Source organism: Aotus nancymaae, unplaced genomic scaffold (assembly GCF_030222135.1).
Source record: "Aotus nancymaae isolate 86718 unplaced genomic scaffold, 86718_ANA_hifiasm-v0.15.2.pri h1tg000049l, whole genome shotgun sequence".
Taxonomy (NCBI): Eukaryota; Metazoa; Chordata; class Mammalia; order Primates; family Aotidae; genus Aotus; species Aotus nancymaae.
The window spans coordinates 19262649-19284818 of record NW_026988463.1 but is presented as its reverse complement, the minus strand read 5'-3'; positions in this window follow the sequence as shown (position 1 = coordinate 19284818).

The following is a 22170-nucleotide window of genomic DNA, read 5'->3' as shown; positions in this document are numbered from 1 at the left end:
GTCTCACTCTGTCACCAGGCTAGAGTGCAGTGGCACAATCTCAGCTCATTGCAACCTCCACCTCCCGAGTTAAAGCGATTCCCCTGCCTCAGCCTCCCACGTAGCTGGGACTACAGGCACACACCACCACACCCAGCTAATTTTTTGTATTGTTTTAGTAGAGATGGGGTTTCACCATGTTGGCTAGGATGGTATTGAACTACTGACCTCGTGATCCACCTGCCTTATCCTCTCAAAATGCTGGGATTACAGGTGTGAGCCACCATGCCCAGCCAGGTTTATAGCTTTTAAATGCTGATTTCAGAGCTTGAACATGGGTAGCCAGACTCTGAAGCATAATGCTCCTAATTAGACACCGTATTCTGCCTCCATTTATATACAACACTGAACACACACACACAGTGCAGTCATATACACACATATGTTTATATGTATAACATATATGCACCCACTTGCAAACAGGTATGTGGACAGACACATGCATTTGCCAGCAAAGGCCCTCACACATACAAAGGCATTAATACTCCTGGGCATATAGATGTTGACATGTGTACACTGACTCATGCATCATGGTTTAGATGCACACACATACATGAAACTTTACATATAACTTAATACAGAAAAAAAACACAGAGACACTTCCATCCAATACTCATGCGCACACATATATGTCTGCACATGCATGCATACGTATATATACATGAACACACACACATTTCTACAAGACACAGGATCTGGATCCAACTCTCCAAGACCCGGGACTCCTGCCATGTTTCTCTCCCATCAGCTTGCATATCATTGCACCCCCAGTGCTGTTCCATTGGGCACTAGGGCAAGATAAATTCCAGCTATAGAGAGCTCAGTGAAATGGGCCCTGGACCCAGCATCTGAAAGTTCTGGAGAATAAGGATGTTGGGGATAGCAAGAAGCAACCTGAAAACTAGTCTTCTATACCCAGGAAGACTGGCCTCTCAGGCCTGAAGAAGCCCTTGCAAGCAGCTGGTAGAGGATGCCAAGTGGCTTAAGGAGCCCTGCCCTCCAAGAACTTCAACTCTTCTTGGGGAAACAGCATGGGAATGTCAGGCAGCAAAAGCTTAGTAGTGTAAGACTGAGACAGACATTGCAAGACTCAGAGAAGGGAGAGCTCAGCTCAGCCTGGGAGAAGAGGCAAGGGTTCAATCCCAGTCCCTTCATTTCATGGATGGAAATTGAGGTCCAGCAAAGACAAGTGGCATATCTATCCTTTATGACCAGGTGGGGATGAAGGGGTCAGGGAGAAAGGTAAAACTGGTCGTCTGAAGGAAATTTGTCATGGGAACCTCAGAGGATAAACCTCACCCATCCTAACTCATTTTATAATCTCTCCTCACCTGCTTCCTCTCTTCCTGCCTATTCTTCCCGTGAAGAGCCAGAAATCACCTTCCTTATCATATTAGATTCTCCCTTCTAAAACGCCATCAAATCTATCCACTTTTCTTCAACCCCATTGAATCTGATCTTTTCCAAGCTGCTGTCATCTCTCACTAATAGCTTCTTAAGTGGCCTTTCTCCAGGCTCACCTCTCTCAATTCGTTCTCTACTTTGTTTTAAATGGTGGCCATTTAAAACAAAAGTCACTTTCTCCTTTCGATCCCTCCAGAGGCTCTTTACTTCTATAGGATGAGTTCTGACTGCTCAGCTGACAGATCATGTTCTCCACCCTCTGAGCCATTACTAGTCTCTCCAGCCTTAGCCCTTAAACATATCCCCTTCATAATCCAGGTTCCAGTGCCATGGAATTTCTCAGGCTCCCTGAGCTATTCTATTGCACTCTACCCTACTTTTGTGTGCTGTTTTCGCTGCCTGAAAGGCCCTTTCTTTCACTGGGGTTATTTCTCCTGTGAAGCCTTCCTGGATTCCCCTGTTCAGTGTAGAGTGGACAAATCAATCAGTAATCAACCAGAAATGACAAATCGTAGAATCAGCAGAATGTCAACACAGTTTAAGAAATACATTCCAGTTTTTTCAAGAAAGTAGAGAAAAGCTTGAGCATGATAAGGAGAGAAAAAGGAAGATATATATTTTTAAAAACTACTACCCTATTTTATGACCTCTTCTCTACAAACTTTTTGTTTTTGTTTTTTGAGATAGAGTTTTGCTCTTGTTGCCCCAGGCTAGAGTACAATGGCACCATCCGGGCTCGCTGCAAACTCCGCTTCCCAGGACTCTCCTGCTTCAGCCTCCTGAGTAACTGGGATTATAGGCGCCTGCCACCATGCCTGGCTAATGTTTGTATTTTTAGTAGAGACAGGGTTTCACCATGTTGAATAGGCTGGTCTCGAACTCCTGACCTCATGATCTGCCCGCCTCAGCCTCCCAAAGTGCTGGGATTACAGGCATGAGCCACTGCACCTGGCCCTCTACAGACTTTCATAATCACATGTAGCATCTGCATCTGAAATTCTGTTTTTACATTTATCCCACCTGCACCCTTCATCCCAGACTGTTAGTTCCTTGAGGACAAGGACGTCACCATATTCAAACATTAATTGTCAAATATATGAAGAAACAGCCTGCATCCTTTCTTCTTTATCCTTTTACTTCCCCAATCATCATGCTGTTATGGTCCAGAAGGAGAAGAAACAGCTTCGCAGAAAAAGTAGAGGAGATTTTCCCACTTGAATAATTATGGTGAAAGTGCCAAATCAGAATGTGAAATAGGAATTCTGGGCTCTGTACCAGACATTCACTCCCTTGCTGTTAGCTGATGTTAAGGAGGGTGGATTTCTTTTTCCCTTAGGTCTCATCTGTGGCTTCAGGGGATGTTGGTTGGAAGTTTGAATGGTTTGCTGTTGTCATCATTGTTTTGCATTAAGGAGGGCTGTTCTGGAAACAATACAATGGTTATTCATGGAGATAAGTTGAGAGAAGCTCAAGAGTGATTATTTAATGGCAGGAGGGAAAAAAAGAAGCAAATCTCCAAAGAGCTTGGGACACCAAGTCCAGAACTTAATGCATATAGCAGCCAATCAGCAATCAAATTGTAGAAAGTCATAGAGAGGGGCTTGCAAACACACAAGTATCAGAAAAAGCATTTGTAGTAGAGACCAACCAAAACACTGGATTCTGGAAGGCTTTGTCTGAGAATGGAATTAGCTTTGTTTCATAGAAGACTTTATAGACTGGGTGGGTGGGGAGACGGGGAAGGACCTAGTTGTACATTTTCATTTCCGTGCATAAACATATACCTATATACCTATAAGACACAAGATCTGGATCCAACTCTCCAAGAACCTTATATGGAAGATGAAAGTAGTAGCTGCCCTAATAACCTGAGGGTTGCTAGAGAGATAAAGGAGACAAGAGATAGGATGTATAGTTACTTTGCAATGCATGAAAACCATCATATGGGGCAGGTGCAGTGGCTCACGTCTGTAATCCCAACACTTTGGGAGGTGGAGGCGGGTGGATCACCTGAGGTCAGGAATTTGAGACCAGCCTGACCAACATGGTGAAACCCTGTCTCTACTAAAAATATAAAATTAGCCAGGTATGGTGGCACGTGCCTGTAATCCCAGCTACTCGGGAGGCTGAGGCAGGAGAATTGCCTGAACCCAGGAGGCGGAGGTTGCAGTGAGCTGAGATCGCGCCATTGCACTCCAGCCTGGGTAACAAGAGCGAAACTCCGTCTCCAAAAAAAAAAAAAAAATCACACAGAAGAAAACTGCAGCATTCTCATCACCATCATTACTACTAATATTCTCATTTTAATGGATTAAGCTGTTTCTCACCTCTCTTTATTTTCCCTCTAACTTCCTAGATGTGGCCAAAAGAAAGCCATTTAAAAAAAATCTTGACATCTGCCAGAAATAGGGCTCATGGGAGCATGTGGGAGGGTATCCCCCTCCCTCAGGACATGGAATAACACTTTATGAATACTTAATACATATACATCAGCATGCTAAACATTTTAAATTTATTATCTACCTTAATCCTTTATCAAAGAATGTGAGCTCTTTCAAATTATTAGGCACAGAGAAGCATTCAAATGACAGCAATCATATCTTATTCTCCCCCTTTAGAGCTATGTATTCATCTGTCAAAACTGCCTGCTATTGCCACAAGTAGCTATGAATTAACCTAATAATGCCTCACTGGACATGACATCCCACACTCTAAGGCTTAACAATGGGTAGCCAATGACTAATCAATGTTATTTCTGCAAATCAATGAGAATTCGTGGCAGAACTTTCTATCAGCCCAATACTTGTCCTTCTTTTTCTTTACCTTTAAAAATCTGCCTGTAGCAAAGGCCAAGTGGAGCTCATATCCAAGGTGACTTGTGTCTGAATCTTCCTTATCCTGGCTCAAGTAAACTCTTTACATCATATACTGGGCTTCATTTAACCTCTTTCTTTGATATAGGGGCTGTTATTCTATTTTGCAGAGGAAGAAACAGGCACAGAGAGGTTTAAGGAACTCCTTGATATCATACAAATAACACCTGCCTACCATTTATTTAGTGCCTACAGGTGGGTCAGCACTTCAACTCACAGATGAGGAAGGAAGACCCAAACATTAGGGAGCTTGCTTAAGGTTGCACAGCTAAGAAGTGACAGAATGCAAGATTGGAACTTGGATTCGATACAGGTGGTCTTTCTTTTTTTCTTTTTCTTTCTTTCTTTCTTTCTTTCTTTTTTTTTTTGAGACGGAGTTTTGCTCTGTTTCCAGGCTAGGATGCAGTGGCATGATCTTGGCTCACTGCAACCTTTGCCTCCTGGGTCCAAGCGATTTTCCTGCCTCAGTGCCTCCCAAGTAGCTGGGGCTACAGGCGCGTGCCACCACGCCCAGCTAATTTTTGTATTTTTAGTAGAGACAGGGTTTAACCATGTTGGCCAAGATTGTCTCGATCTCTTGACCTCATGATCCACCCACCCAAGCCTCCCAAGGGGCTGGGATTAAAGGCATGAGCCACTGCACCCAGCCACAGGTGCTCTTTCTTTTTGTAACACTGCCTCCCTGCCTGACTCTTGATGCTGGACACTGACAAATATAAAACCTACCTCAGGCCAGGTGCAGTGGCTCACGCCCCCAACCCTTACTATCCCTCCCTGCTACCCACTGCATCAGCATTTTGGGAGGCTGAGGTGGGTAGATTGCTTGAGGTCAGGAGTTTGAGACCAGCCTGGCTAACATGGTGAAACCCATCTCTACTAAAATACAAAAATCAGCCAGGGAAGGTGGCACACGCCTGTAATTCCAGCTACTAGGGAGGCTAAGGCAGGAGAATTGCTTGAACCCAGGAGGCAGAAGTTGCAGTGAGCTGAGATCACCCCACTGCACTCCAGCCTGGGTGACAGAGTGAGACTCTGTCTCAAAAAAAAAAAAAAAAAAAAACCCTACCTCAGAACTCGGAACTGCAGGAAGATGTGTGTGTACATATGTGTGCATGTGCATGTGTGAGCATACAAACATATGTTTACATGAGTGCCCATATATGCACATCTTTGTGTATGTGTGTGCTGACAGCTGCTAGTTAACTCAGGCAAGTCTAAATGATACTACATCCATTCTTCCTTAGAAATTGTTAAGATCCTTCCACACTCAGCAAGAACTCAGAAGAGTCATTGGAGCTGGGACACATGGAGGAGCTTTACAGATGATCTAATTCAACTCCCTCTTTGTGTCCACGAGGAAACTGACACCCAGAGTGCACTGAACCAGGAATCAAGAAATTCATATTTCAGCCTGACCTCTGCTGAGGTGAGCAGCTTAAGAACTCCACTTAACTTCGCTCAGGTCATCTGTAAATTAAGATAATGATACCTCCTCTGTTATACTTGATGACCTATGGCTTCACTATTGACAAGGTATGAGTGTCAAGCCTTCTAGCTCTAAAACAGCCCTCTTTTATCCAGCCTGGGACTATCTCAAGATAAATCCCCACTAGTAAACTTGGCCTCGGAACCCTCCAGTGAATTCAGAATCTGGGAGACTGCCTCTCCGGTACTGAAATGCCAAACAGGAAGCTAGTTCAGAACTCTGAGATGACTTGGGAGAAAACTTTCCCTTCCTTGATTCTTTCTTTTTTTTTTCTTTTTTTTTTTTTTTGAGTTAGAGTCTTGCTCTGTCGCCCAGGCTGGAGTGCAGTGGCGTGATCTTGGCTAACTGCAACCTCCGCCTCCTGGGTTGAAGCAATTCTCCTGCCTCAGCCTCCCAAGTAGCTTGGATTACAGGCACCCGCCACCACGCCTGGCTAATTTTTGTATTTTTTTTTTTTTTTTTGAGACAGAGTCTTGCTCTGTCACCCAGGCTGAAGTGCAGTGGCTCGATCTCCTCTCACTGAAATCCCTGCATTCCAGGTTCAAGCAATTTTCCTGCCTCAGCCTCCCAAGTAGCTGGGAGTACAGGTACTCAGCTATTTTTTTGTATTTTTAGTAGAGACAGGATTTCACCACGTTAGCCAGGCTGGTCTTGAACTCCTGACTTCGTGATCCCCCCGCCTCAGCCTCCCAAAGTGCCGGGATTACAGGTATGAGCCATTGCGCCCAGCCCAATTTTTGTATTTTTAGTAGAGACAGGGTTTCACAATGTTGACCAGGCTGGTCTTGAACTCCTAACCTCGTGATCCACCTGCCTTGGCATCCCAAAGTGCTGGGATTACAGGCGTGAGCCACCATGCCTGGCCCCTTCCTTTATTCTTTCAGGCTCTTTCTAAAGAGCCCACTGAGCCAGCTCCTTGTCCAGTCATTCTCCACTTTTCGAGGACTCTGAGGAACTGGCCTACCTTGTCAAGAGTTCCCCTCTACTTGGAGCTCCTCAGGTGGAAAAGTAGCACTTAGAATCTTGTTCTCAATATAGTCGTGTCTGTGTTCTCCTAATGGTGATGACAGTAAGTGTGACTGTGGTGAACAAGAGGATGTCACTGGTAGTCACATAATGCTTTTACTATATTTTATTGGCATATAATATACAGATCATGCACATAGATTACAAATGCAGCTTGATGAATTTTAACAAAATGAACACTCCTGTGTAACGCTCCCATTCATGAAATATAACAGTGGCTGTTCCCGGAAGCCCCTTCTTGCCCCTCCAGTTCCTAAATCTCCCAAGGGCAACCACTGTCCTGACTTCTAGTACCATACAGTGGTTTTTTTCTGGTTTTGAACTTTATTTTTAATTTTTTTTGAAATAGAGTTTTACTTTTGCTGCCCAGGCTGGAGTGCAGTGGTGCAATCTCAGCTCACTACAAACTCCACCTTCTGGTTTCAAGCGATTCTCCTGACTCAGCCTCCCGAGTAGCTGAGATTACAGGCGCCCACCATCACGCCTGTCTAATTTTTGTATTTTTAGTAGAGATGGGGTTTTATTATGTTGGCCAGGCTGGTCTTGAACTCCTGACCACACGATCCACTCACGTTGACCTCTCAAAGGGCTGAGATCACAGGCATGAGCCACTGCACCTGGCCTGGTTTTGAATTTTGTATAAAAGGACTATATATCATTTGAACTCAATTTCTTATTAATATGTGCAACATTCTCTTTGTGAACCTGATCCTTATTGTGCTTAATTATACTTAGATCTCATTCTGGTTGCTGACATGATTCTATTGGAAGAATAAAGCCTAATTTATTGATCCATTCTACTGTTGATGGACATGTGGGCTGTTTCCAACTTTCAGCTACTGGTAAGCCTGCTGCTTTCTTATTCATGCCTTTTTGTTGAGCACATAAGCCTATCTTCGTAAAGTGTATATATTCAGCTTTGGTAAATACTGCTAAGCAGTTTTACGAAGTGATGGTAACTCCCCCAGTCATCATGGTTTTAACATTCCAAGATTCTTTAGCCTCCAGTACCTAGCAACAGTTGACTCTACTTCCTCTGGTACTGAACACACCCTTGTCTTTTTCTCCTCCAGGACCTTTGCACATGCTATTCTCTTGGCCATCTTTTCAACTGATCTTCACATGAGCAAGTCCTCACTCTTTAGGTCTCTGTGTAGACGTTACCACCTTCAGGATGGCCCTGTGTCTGTCATACTCACAACTTAATGCACAACATCAAGCCCATGCCCAGTAAATGGTTAGCCCTAAATACATGTTAGCTAATACTGCTATTGTTGCAATAAATAGTCTTTAAGTCTCTCTTTCCAAAATTCTGTGACTCCGGGAAGTCAGACTGCCTAACTCTTATCCCGTGTGTGGATCCAGATGTGCCTCCAAGGGTTCTAAATCCCTCACAGAAGAAGGGCAGCTGGCAGGCCTGGCTTCTCCCGGCCCCCTGGACGGCATCTGTGTTGTACCTGCTCTCTACTGAACAGACAATAGAGGGCACTGTGGGAACATGTCTGCGGAAGGAGGCAGGCGTTGGTCAGAGTTCAGATGACACAGAATTAGAGCCCGAAGGGACCTTAAAAACCCATCTAGACCCAAACCTTCATTTTACAGATGAACAAACAGATGCCCAGACAGGAAATGTGACTTACCCAAGGTCACACAGCTACTGCCTGGAGAGCGGAGATGACTCTTACCCCCTTGGCATTCTCCACTCTGCGAGGGCGTTGCCAAGTACTTAATGAGGCAGCTGGCCCCAGGTGCCGCAGCTTTGAGCCGGCCAAGGCCTCTGTTTGCCAAGCCTATCACTGCCCTCAGTTTGCTCCTCCCTCCCTCCTATTCCGTGAGAGAAAAGCTCTAGATGTTGGAAGTAGGACAAAACACACACTATCCCTTCGATTTTATAATTATCTTTGAGAAAGCATTTCACTTTCCTTAATAATGGCTACCAATTATTAGAACTTTCTAGGTGCCAAATATCATACTGCATGCATTACATGCATTACCAAGAATGATTTTAGGGATTATTACCTCCCTTCTGGGAGTCTTTTCCTGATCTCCCCATTGAAAGAGATTGCTCTCCTTCCATTTCCTCTCTATCACACCAGCCAGTTGACTTTCTTCTCAGCTCTTGTAATTTTTTTATAATCATTTGACTTACTTATCTACTTATCTATCGTCTGCTTCAATTCCTCTCCTCCTCCTGGTAGACTTGAATTCCATGAAAGAAAGGATTCTGGAGCTAGGTAGACCTGGGTTCAAATCCCAGCTCATCCACTTATTAGCATTATGGACTTGCATTCATCACTGAAATTCTCTAAGGCTGTTTCTCCTTTTGTAAAATGGGGACTCGTCCTTGGCCAAAGTTCTTGATTCCTTCTGGCCTCAGTTACCAAATCTGAGGGAGGATAATAACCCTTCATCTGCTGGAGAGAAGAGCCTCACAAGATGCCCTGAAGGTCTTGGAGCTGTGGTCCTAGGAAAACATAATGGCATTGCCCAGCTGTGGGGCCATGTCTAGGCACATGGTTTACAGATGCAGTGGAACAGAAAGTAGAGAAAATTGAAAGATTTGAATCTAGAAGCCAAGGTTCCATTGTCCACACTGTTAACCATTATATTATGTGCCTTTTCAACCCTAGTTGCATCTATCCTGTCAGTTTCTCAGGTCCACTAATAATGAACCAGTCACGGAACTTAGACTTCAATCTTCTTATTTCAGGATTTCTCAAGCTCAGCGCTATTTACCATTTTAGAGTTGAAACAGCTGAGGCTCAGAGAGGTTAAGTTATTTGCATACAGCTGAACAGAGTTTGAAACAAGTCTGACTTCAAAACCCAGACTTGTTCCTGTATGGTTTATTTCATGCTCTCACCAGCAGCTCTCACCAATAGCTGCCAGAATCTAGCCAATAAATCAATGAGATGCCAACAAGGAGTCTTCAAACTCATGCTAAGGACACCATAAAATAGATTCATGGGACAATTCCATCCATTCTGGATGTGTCTACGTCCTAGCATCTCCCAAGATTTTTTGTTTAACCCCAAGTTAAATTCCAAGGTTGTTACTTCCCCTTGTCTTGCTGTTGCTCTCAAATGTGTTTATTTTCCTGGGGCCCAACAAAGTCCTCACTCTTGGCAGCCAGAGCAGTGAATCACATGGTGGCTTTTCATCTGCCATTGACACTAGGCAAACAGATCACCACTGCTAAAAATCTCTTTCCACACTTCTTGGAGCTTTCTGCTGTTATGACCTGCACTCAACCATGATGGTTTGTTTATGTGTGCTTCTCTACCTTTTTAACTGGTAACCTCCCTGAGAAAATGAACCATCTTATTCACTCAACACATGTAATGGAGAAGCTGGCAGTTAAAGATGCTTTATGAATGTTTGTTGAATGGGTAGGTGGATGATGGATGGATGCATGGATAGATGTATAGATGGATGGATAAAAGGATGAATGGGTAGATGGATGGATGGATAGGTGAATGGTTGCATGAATGAATGGGTGAATGGATGGATGGATGGATGGATGATGGATAGATAGGTGGATTGTTCAATGGATGGATAAGTGAGTGGATGAATGGATGGGTGGATGGTTGAAAAGATAGATGGATAAATGGATGGATGGTGGATGAATAGGTTGATGGATGAGTGGATGGGTGGGTGAAACTCATATAACTCTTAATGTGATCACTGCTCACTACCATCCCCATCCAAACCTGTTCAGCTCCTCCTATTCAGCATCTACAGAAATCTTTGTGAAGATGCACATCTCATCATGCCCCCCTTGCCTCCACCTTTTCCTGAAATATGCCAATGCCTTCCCACTACCCTTAGAATAAAATCAAATTTTCCTCCCAGGGTCACATGGCCCTGCAAGCTGTGGTATCCACTGACTGCTCCAGTCTCATTACACATCAGCCTCTCCCTCGCTGATGATATCTGGACACCCTGGCCATCCTTCAGTTTCTAGAATGAGTCCAGCTCTTTCCTGCCTTGGGGCCTGTGTCTGAACTCGTTGTTCTCTCTGCCTAGAGTGCACTTTCTCTGACTCTTTGTATGTCTGACCCCTCCTTCAGGTGTCAGCTTCAAAACAAATTCTTGGGGAAATCTTCTTGTCCACCTCACCTAAATTACACTCCCCAAACATCCCCCCTCCCCCACAATTTTTTTTTTTTTTTTTTTGAGACAGAGTTTCACTCTTCTTGCCCAGGCTGGAGTGCAATGGCACCATCCAGCTCACCCCTCACTCAACCTCTGCCTCCCGGGTTCAAGCGATTCTTCTGCCTCAGACTCCTGAGTAGCTGGGATTACAGTCATGTACCACCACACACCTGGCTAATTTGTATTTTTAGTAGGGACAGGGTTTCTCCATGTTGGTCAGGCTGGTCTCAAACTCCCAACCTTAGGTGATCTGCCTGCCTCGGCTTCCCAAAGTGCTGGGATTACAGGCATAAGCCATCACACCTGGCCTCACGTTTTCTTTATAACACTTATTTAGTACATCCACATTCATTATAGCACTTTGTTGAATATTTGCATAATTATTTGTTTATATCTGTCTTCCCTGCTAAACTGTAAGCTCTAAGAAGACAGCGAGAGCAGGGACCATGTCTGCTTAAACTCACGGCTGTATCCTTAGTACACATCAGGTGGTGGTACTCAGAAATATTTTTAACGGGGGCCAGGCGCAGTGGCTCATGCCTGTAATCCCAACACTTTGGGAGGTGGAGGCAGACGGAGGTCAGGAGTTCAAGACCAGCCTGGCCAACATGGTGAAACCCCATCTCTACTAAAAATACAAAAATTAGCCAGGTGTGGTGACGGGCACCTGCAATCCCAGCTATTTGTATCTGAGACAGGAGAATTACTTGAACCTGGGAGGTGGAGGTTGCAGTGAGCCGAGATTATGCCATTGCACCCCAGCCTGGGCAACAAAAGCAAAACTCCATCTCAAAATATATATACGTATGTTTTTAACAGGTAGATGGATGAATAGACAGACAAGCACAGGATATGTTCTGTCATCTCATCAGGCTGAGCACACTAGGGGTACTGCATGAGGACAATACCCAAGCCTCTTTCCTTTCCACTGACCATCACTGATAATCATGTTTAGGGGACAGAACCATGGAATCTAACTTCCTTAGAGTTGGATAGGATCTCTTTGATCATGAAAGCCAACTTTATTTTACGCTGGGAGAGACAGAGCCCAAGAGTGGAAGACACTTGCCCAGGGTCATATTGGTAGGAACTACTCGTTACTGCTAGTTAGAATTAGCAACAGCCATTCTCTTCTTAATTCTAACTAGTAGTAACGAGCAGTTACTTATAATCAGAACCCAGATTTTGTTATTGGTGGTTATATGCTTGGTTAGAAAAACTATAATTCCCAGCCTCCCTTTCAGAGAAAGGTGGTTGGTCGTAGACTAAGTTCTGGTCAATGAGATGTAAATAAGAATGGAGATATAAGTGTGGCTTCCAGAAAAATCCCCTTATAAGAAGGTCTAAGCCAGGAATGTCCAATCTTTTGGGTTCCGGGGGCCACAGTGGAAGAAGAAGTACTATCTTGGGCCACACGTAAAATACATTAACGCTAACAATAACTGATGAGCTAAGGCAAAATCACACACAAAAAATCTCATAATGCTTTAAGAAAGTTTATGAATTTGTATTGGGCCACATTCAAAGCTGTCAGGCCACATGCACTCCGTGGGTTAGACAAGCTTGGTCTAAACCTTTGCTTTTTCCTTCTTTCTTCTTCTGGAATTCCAGCACAAAGACCAGAGGTGTCCATTCTATGCCTGTGAGGCACTTTTGATGATGAAAGCCACAAATTAAAGACAGTAGACGAGGAAGTTAAAAATCTGGAATGTTGCTGACATTTAAGACCTACCACAATTACCCTGGATCACCTATCTCTGCATTTTATGTCATGTGAGACAAAAATGAACCTTGTGAATAAGTCATTGTTATTTGGGTTTTCCGTTTATGTGCAGCCAACTCGATCCGTAGCTGTGGTGGTCACTAATTGAGTTAGTGGCACAGCCAGTACTTGAAGCCAGAGGCTTCGTACCTTTCATTGGGATGGCAAGAAAGCTAGTGCATCTAACCCCAATGGACATGGTTAAGGAAATGCTGGCCTGGAGGCATTCCTGTAATACAAGTGTTCTCAAATTGTGGTCCCCAGAACAGTGGCATCAGCATTACCTGGGAACTTGGTAGACATGCAGATTTGCAGGCCTCATGCAGACTTACTGAATCAGAAACTCTGGGATGGGGTCCAGCAATCTCCATTTTTCAGAAGCTTTCCAGATGATTCCAGTGCAAGCTAAAATTTGCAAACCACTACTGAAATAATAACTGTAGTATCCCCTAAGAAAAGCACAAATAAAGTAGGTCATTTTGGCAGCCTGGTGAGGCTTCTATGAAATGCAGAAGGTGCAGAAGTCGCTCCTGGGTCAGAAAGAAGGGAGCTCTCCCCAGTTCAAAAATGCGCGGGCCCCCACATACAGAATAGGTGCATTATACTTGCATTTTTACTCACTGCTACTGAGGGCGCTTTGCAGATTAGCAGCATCGATTTCACCCAGGAGTTTCTTGGAAATGCAAAATCTCAAACCCCACTACTGAATCAGAATTTACATTTTGATACAATCCCCAGATGATTTGTACATATATTTAAATTTGCGTGCCCAACTCAGTGAAGCTGGGAATAGGAACAAGATGTTTTAGGTCCTGGTGCCTACAAGGACATGCATGAGGTGCTTGTGAGACTATTGCATCCACCCTGGTGTCAGACAAAGAAGAGGGGGACAAAAAACCAACAATCAGAGCAGCTGCCATGTGGCACCTATTAATTGCAGCTTCTCCATCTTCCTGTCTTTATTTTTTTTATTTTTATTTTTTGCCCCAAACACCATCCTGAAGCCTAGTGGTTAAGAAAGAGCATTCTGGAGTTAGATCAGCCTTGATTCAACCTTATAACTTCTTGCTGTGTGATCTTTGAGTCTGAGCCTTGGCACTGACTTCATAGAGTTGTCATGGAGATTAAATGAGTTAATACTTCTAAAACACCCAGCCTGGAGCTACTGAATTCTGGATCTGTATTAGCATCACCTGAGGGGCTTTTAAAATGTACTGATGACTAGGCTACTCCAAACCAATTACATAAGACTCTCCAGGGATGGAGCCTAGCATTCGTGTTCAAACAGATCAAGCACAAACCTCTGTAGATTTTTCTAACATGCAACCAGGACAGAGAGCCACTGACCTAAAGCAACACCAGGCACATAGTAAATACTCCTTAAATGCTAGCTATTGCTATGCACTCTGAGTACCCTTCCTCACACACACATCGGACTATCTCAGGCCTTTGCTCCAGCCCTAGAGATTGATTGCCTTAAATGACCTGGCTTTCCCAGACAGCCTGGCAAACAGCCATTCTTCCTAGATTCTGTATGAAGCTTACCACCTTCATGAAGCCTTCCCTGATTCCTCCAACTAGAACTGACAGCTTTCTCCTCCAGCTTCCAGTCTAACTGAACTGATAATAAAAATACTGACTTCACCCTTTTGCAAAGTATTAATCTTTTCTGGGCATAGTGCTGTACATTTTCTTTCTGTGTGTGTTTTTTTCCCCCTAGAGACAGGGTCTTTTGCCCAGGCGAGAGTGCAGTGATATGATCATAGCTCACTGCAGCCTCAAACTCCTGGGTTTAAGAAATCCTCCTGCCTTGGTCTCCCGATTATTAATAACTAGGACTGCAGGTGCTCCACTGCCACACTCAGCTAAGTTTTTAATTTTTAGTTTTTTAGAGACAGAGTCTTGCTATGTTGCCCAGGCTGGTCTCAAACTCTTGGCCTCAAGTGATCTTCCCGCCTTGACCTCCCAAAGTGCTGGGACTACAGGCATGAACAGCTGGTCCCAGCCCATTTTCTTTTATATTTCACAGAACCATTTCATAAGGCAGGTAGCATTGAACCCTCCGTTGTATACAGATGAGGAGGAGATGAGCGTTCGTGAAGGCACAGTAACATAACTAAGATTTCCCAGCTGGTAAGTTGGGGAGGTGATATTTGCAGTCAGCCCTTGCTGCTCCAGAATCTGCCTCCTAAACCATACTACTCTTACCTGTCTGCAGGTCTGTCTCCTGCTAAAGTACATTACAATTTTCAAGGACAAGGATTGTGTACAATTTATCATTCTATTCCTAACACCTGGGACGTATTAGGCACATAACAATGATTTAATTAATTACCTGTCAGGGTAGATGTGATATATATTCACCACCTACTGTGTGCCAGGCAGTCGACTTATCACTTTCCCAATGCAGGGGACAAGAACATGTAGAGTTTGGACCCAAGAACCCTGGTAGCAGTCCCCCTAGGATTAAAGACCATCCGAATGACTCCAGCACTGGCCGCCTCAGGCAAGCCATGCAGCCTCTCTCGGAGTCAGCTGCTCAACTGTAAATGGCACAATGCAAGCGGTGACTTCACAGGACTGATTTGTGCACCAAGACACTTAGCAGAATGCCTGGAATATAACGAGGGCTCAATAAATGGGACCCACTATTGTCATCTCATTATCTCCTCACAGCCAGTGAGGTGGATGCTATTCTCGTATTTGTACTGTTTTGTTTTGGAGATGAAGTCACACTCTGTCACCAGGCTAGAGTTCAGTGGCCCAATCTCGGCTCACCAAAACCTCCACCTCCTGGGGTCAAGCAATTGTCCTGCTTCACCCTCTCGAGTAGCTGGGATTACAGGCATGGGCCACCATACCCAGGTATTTTATTATTTTTAGTAGAGACGGGGTTTCACTATGTTGGTCGGGCTGGTCTCAAACTCCTGACCTCAGGTGATCCACCCACCTCCACCTCCCAAAGTGCTGGGATTAACAGGTGTGAGCCACGACGCCTGGCCCCCATCCTTTTTCTTTTAAATAAAAAACAAGGTCTCACTCTGTCATTCAATCTCAGCTCACTGCAGCCTCTGTCTCCCAGGTTCAAGTGGTTCTCCTGCCTCAGCCTCCCAAGTAGCTGGGACTACAGGTACCCACCACCACACCCAGCTAATTTTTGTGTTTTTAGTAGAGACAGGGTTTCACCATGTTGCCCAGGCTTGTATTTTCTTTTTTAGTGAAGGAAACTGATTCTCAGAAGTTGCCATTCACCAGAAGTCACAAGGCTTATCAGTGGCAACGCAGGAACTGGAATCCCCAGGTCCATCTGACCCTGGAGTCTGAGCTCCTTTCCCTCCAGGTTCTCTCAGGCAGACAAAGCAGTTCAGTGACCTTTATCCCTCCCACAGAGGAGGGTTCAGACTGGGGAGCAGAGGAGAGAAGGCTTCCTGGAGGGAAAAAGCTGCTTCCAGCCTCTTGGCTCAGAAAGAAATCCTATCCTCTCCCATTTGCTGCTTCTCTGTGGGATTCCAAGAGAGAGATGGCTTAAGACCCCAAGTCCTGGAGGGATGATGACCTGATGGCTAGCCAGTGGCAGGAAGAAGTGGGCAAGGGGGGTTGGGGTCAAGTGCAGGGAGAAGAGGGAGGCAGGGACACTTGAAGGGGAAAAGGGGGGAGCAAGATAGAGGGGATTGGGCAGTGACAGCACAGGACAATTGTCAAGAGCAGATGGAAAGGTGTCTGGGACGGTGGAGGGCAGGGAGCTAGGGGGCTGAAGGAGGCCTCCTGGTGCTGAGTTCCATGCGGAAGAGCTGTTGCCATGGCAACACGGAGAGCCAGATCAATGCTTGGCGTTGGATGAAGCTCTCAGTCACTGCCAGCTCTCTCCCCCTCCTCTCTCCCCTGAAGTGACGAGTGTGTGAGTGTGGGGGATGCTGGGGGGGGGTCATTCCTCTCTCCCCAGAGCTTCCTGGAGTGATGACAGGGGTCTTCCCATCCTCCTAGATTATGGGCCTTGGTAGCGGGTAGGATGGGAGACTTCTGCCACCTCCAGACCCTTCGACTTGGAAACAATGGGACAAGGAGGGAGAATAGGAATCCCCAGAGACCCCAGGAAACCTCTCAGCTGTTGTCACTAGGGCTCAAGGGTACAGGAGCCAAGCATCACCTCCCTCCCCTTCGTCATGCAGAGATTTGCAAAGGGGATAAAATGCGTGAGTTCATTCCTCTCTATGTCCCCTCTTCATGATGTGAAAAACTGCAGCAGGGAATAGATTTTCTCTGAGATTCCTTCCAGCTCTAAAAGCAATTATTATTATTTTTTCCTGTTAGCCCTATGAGACAGGTTGCTCTTCTGGGATGACTGCAGGGCCATGATCCTATGGAATCCCTTGCTGCCTTAATACAGCTCTCCCCACTGGCCAGCCGAAAAGTCCAGAATTCTATTCGAGAGTCATTTATTTGAGCTTTGTATAAAAATGCAAATATCCTAGGGGCAGGACAATGTGTTCACATAATACCCAGGCTACAGATCAGAGGCTCTGGACTTCTGAGACCAGGGTTGAAATGCTGAGCCCTCTACTGACTGACTCTTTGATCCTAGCAAGCTATGCAACTTCTCTGGGCCTCAGTTTCCTCTTTTGAAAGGTGGGGTTTGGAAGAATATTAATACAAGGGGATGTTGTGGGTACTGAATTAGATAATAAAAATAGAAGTATATTCAAAAGCATACATCATTATGTAGATATTATAAATTGTCATTAGTCATACCTGAGTGAATCTGGCCATCAGTTCTGATAGGGAAGGGGTTTTCCTGATCACAAAGAGATGGGAACAAGCCCTGAGCACCCCATACTGGGTGCCAGGCACTTTACCAATGTATCCTGTCTGATCTCCTCAATAATGCTGGTGGGCATAGTATTCCCAATGTCCAGATAAAGAAACAAAGTCTCAGAGAGCTTAAATATATTGCCAAGGTCACACTAAAGGTCAGGAACCAGGCTAATAATATCCAGCCCCTTGTTAACCATTCAACTTTTCCAAGTATCAGTGTCTCCATCTGAAAACTGGTCATGGGGACCTCGATGTTAGAGGATGGTTGCAGGGATTAAACGAGATGATGTGTGAACAATAGCTTAAAGCAAAGTCTGTTTTACAGCTCTGATGTGCGAAGGGGCTACATAGGCTAATATTCAAACCTAGGTCTCTCCGACTCCAAAATCCTCATTGCAAGTACAGTTGTAGAGCAGTCTCCTTCCCAGGAGGGCCAGGTGTGGGACCATCTTGCCATGAGACGTGAGAGGTCTGAGCGAGGAAGCAGCGGGGAGCAGACTGGTGAGAAATAGAAAATCAACTTTGTCCACCCCAACTGTGAGAGTCCCAGAAGGAGAATTTCTCAATGAGTCCAAGTTCAAGCAGACATATCAGGGGCAAACAGATGTGAGCCATGACCACTGACATCAGCAAAGGAGGGAAGAAAGGAAAGAAGGAGGGAAAGGAAGAAGGGAGGAAGAGAAAACAGTGAGTAAGAAATCCTGACTCCACTGTAATGAACCTCTCCTTTCTCTAGAGTGCATGGGCCACAGGATTCCCCCCAAAGGTTTTACCTTGACAATCTAGAAATGCCCCACCCAGCCAACCCCACCTTTCCTTAAAGTCTGGCCTCCTTGGGGAGTGCAAGGTGGAGGGTGCATGCATTTCAGATCAAAGCAAGAAGTTGAAACAGAGCGTGGGACTTTTCTAGAGGGGAAAAGAAAGCATCCGCACTCTGAAAAAAGAAGGGAGGGAGCAAAAGGAACCACACAGGTGCCCCAAGCACTCCAGAGATTTCCAAGAAACTCAAAGCTGCTAAATGCCTGGCAGCAGCTCCCGAGCTTCCAGCCTGGAGCCAGCACAGTGTGTGGGAGGCTGTGGGTGCGAGCTGGTCCTGCAGGGAGGAAGAAGGGGGATTCGGGGAGAGGGTTGGCACCAAGGAGAAGGCAGCAAGCTCTGCTAACAGCGCTGTGGATGCCAGCCTTCTGCTGTCTGCTTTAGTTTGAAGTTGAGTAAGTTTTTAAAAAAGCAGTACATTTTGGTCTTACTTTGAAAATGAAATTTGCCTGCACATGGTGGAGAACTTGCCTGTTAAGAGAAATCTTGGGTTCTTCTTTGGGTCCAGCCTCTTGTTAGCTGTTCAACCCCCCAAGTATCAGTGTCTCCATCTGAAAACTGGGCATGGGGACCTCGATGTTAGAGTATGGCTGCCGGCATTAAATAAGATGATATGTGAACAATGGCTTAAAGCGAAGTCAGTTTTACAACTCTGACGTGCAAAGGGCTACATAGGATTTCTCTTAGAATCCCTGGGTCCATCCAGGCGTGGTGGCTCACAACTATAAAACCAGCACTTTTGGAGGCTGAGGCGGGCAGATCACCAGAGGTCAGGAGTTCAAGACCAGCCTGGCCAACATGGCAAAACCCGTCTCTAAAAAAATACAAGAATTAGCTGGGCGTGGTGGTACATGCCTGTAATCCCAACTACTTGAGAGGCTGAGGCATGAGAATCACTTGAACGTGGAACCCAGGAGGCAGAGGTTGCAGTGAGCTAAGATCATGCTACTGCACTCCAGTCTGGGCAATAGAGCAAGACTGTCTCAAAACAACAACAACAACAAAGTTTCTGAGGAGCCTAAGAAGGACACATCAAGATTGCTTGAGCCCAGGAGTTTAAAAGCAGCCTGGACAACATCGCAAGACCCCATATCTAAAAAACAAGTTAGCTGGGCATAGATGTGCACACTTGTAGACCCAGCTGCTTAGGAGGTGAGGCAGGAGGATCCCCTGAACCTTGAGCCTGGGAGTTTGAGGTTGCAGTGAGCTACAGTTGCACCACTGCTCTCCACCCTGGGTGACAAAGCAAGATCCTGTCTCAAAAGAAAAAAAAAGAAGAAGAAAAAGAAGAAGGACATCACTGAGGTTGTAGGGAAGAGACTGTGCAAAGTATTGGGGGTAGTTATGATGTCGTGCAAGAACAGAGCATTTTCTTTCCACAAGGTGACATACCATCAGCCCCATTTTATAGATGAGGGAACTAATGCTTAGACAGAAGTCCATAAAGTCCACACTTAGCTAAGTTTACCTGGTCACCAAGTTCCACCAAGTTTTAGAATCAGAATGCAAGACCAAGTGTTTCTGCTTCCCAAGCCCAGGCCTTTTCCATCGTGTCCTCAGAGACAGCAGCACAGGAAGGCAGGTGACCCTGGGTTCCAGTTCTGCCTTTGCTACCTTAGGCAAGGGATTTCATCTCCCTGAGCCTCAGTTTCCTCATCTGTAAAGTGAGGATTCTATAAGCTCATATGCAGAAGAGAGCCTAGCAATTTCAGGTGCACAAGGGTGTTTAGGGAAGCTGCTGTTCTGAGAACCTGGAATGCCAGCTCTAGTCTTACCTCTGCCTTACTTTGCTGTGTGACCCTTGACAAGTCACAGCTTCTCTGGGATTTAGACCATTAGAATTCTCAGAGAATCGAAACACACAAATGTGTGTTCTGGAGATTCTGATTTAGTTGGTCTGGGACTAGGCCTATACACTGGGTTCTTTTAAGTCCTCCAGGTGCTTTGATTACGCCACCAATTGAGATGACAACAGTGATTCTGAGTGATCGCTGAACCGGCAGCATGGCATCACCTGGACACTTGTGAGAAGTGCAAAATCTCAGCCTCCACCCAGCCCTCTGCATGAACCTACAGAATTAGAGATTTAGGGGATTGGTGGACCCAGTAATCCATTTTTACAAGCTCTCCATGCAATTCTTTTTCTTTTTTCCAGACAGAGTCTTGCTCTGTTGCCCAGGCTGGAGTGCAGTGGAGCAATCTCGCTCACTGCAACCTCTGCCTCCTGGGTTGAAGTGATTCTCTTGTCTCAGTCTTCCAAGTAGTTACACATGTGTGCCACCACACCCAGCTATTTTTTGTATTTTTAGTAGAGATGGGGTTTTGCCATGTTGGCCAGACTGGTCTCAAACTCCTGACCTCTGGTGATCCACCCACCTCAACCTCCCAAAGTTCTGAGACCACAGGCACAAGCCGCCATGCTCGTCCCCTACCTGATTCTGATATGCCTTCAAGTTTGAGGGCCCCTGGGCTACAGGATTCAGCCCTAAGATCCTATACTTTTAAAGTGCATCAAAGGAGCATGATGAAAGAACTAGGTAAGAGCAGGTAAAGTAGGGATGAAATTTAGAAAACAAAGTGGGATGGGAGAAGAGACCCCCAAAATCAAGAGATGACCTCAGCCTCTCCCTGGGTAGATTGGCACTGCAAGCTATGAAATCAGCTGAAAAATTTCAAAGGTCCCCAAGGACATGCTTCTCAAAGTGCGGCATGCAGTGGGAGTGGTTGAAGCCACAGAAAAAGGATGGTGCATCTTCCTGGAAAGTCAATTTACTGGAAGATGTTTTAGGGGGGAAAAAAGTTAAATTATTTCATCAATGAGTAATAGAAAACACAACTTTTAGATTAAAGCAAACATATATTATGACACAGAATACCACCTGCTTATACATTGCTAAAGTAAAAGAAAAGTCTCAGCCAGGCACGGTGGCTCACACCTGTAATCCAGCACTTTGGGAGGCCGAGGCAGGTGGATCACCTGAGGTCAGGAGTTTGAGACAAGCCTGATCAACATGGTGAAACCCTGTCTCTACTAAAAATCACAAAAATTAGCCAGGCATGGTGTTGGGTGCCTGTAATCCCAACTACTCAGGAGGCTGAGGCAGGAGAATTACTTGAACCCGGGAGGTGGAGGTTGCAGTGAGTCAAGATCGTGCCATCACACTCCAGTCTGGGCATCAGAGCCAGACTCTGTCTCAAAAAAAAAAAAAAAAGAAAAAGAAAAGAAAGAAAGAAAGAAAAGCAAAGCCTCAAAGTCATTTGATATTTGTAGTTGGGAGTTTTGGGAAGAAGCTTCAGGCCCCAGGGCAGGCCAATTCTCTCTTCCTTGCCCTTTGGACAACCTTAGTGGAAAACACAATCATTAATGAATAAATTAATGGATTGACCAATTCATCGATTTATTGGTTAGACAAATGGTTGAGTCTCCACCTTGTGCCAAATGCTATACTAGACACCAAGGATATACTAGTAACAAAAATTGGCAGAGTTCCTGCACTGGACAAGCTTAGAGTGTAATAGAGCCCAAACATTAATCCAATTATCGCACAGATAGCTACATCATTACAAACTGTGATAAGTATTCTGAACTAAAGACAAAGGGAGGTCTCAGAACATGTAAGAGGGGACTTTACCTAGAGTGAGGTCAGGACAGGCTTCTCAAGGAAGTGACATTTGAATTCTGACCCGAAGGCACATGCACATTTTACTTCTGTGAAGACAGGAAACAGAAGAAATAGAAGCGCTGTTCCAGGGGTGGGCATCTGAAGCTGCCTGCCAAATCTTGGCTCACTCTGGCT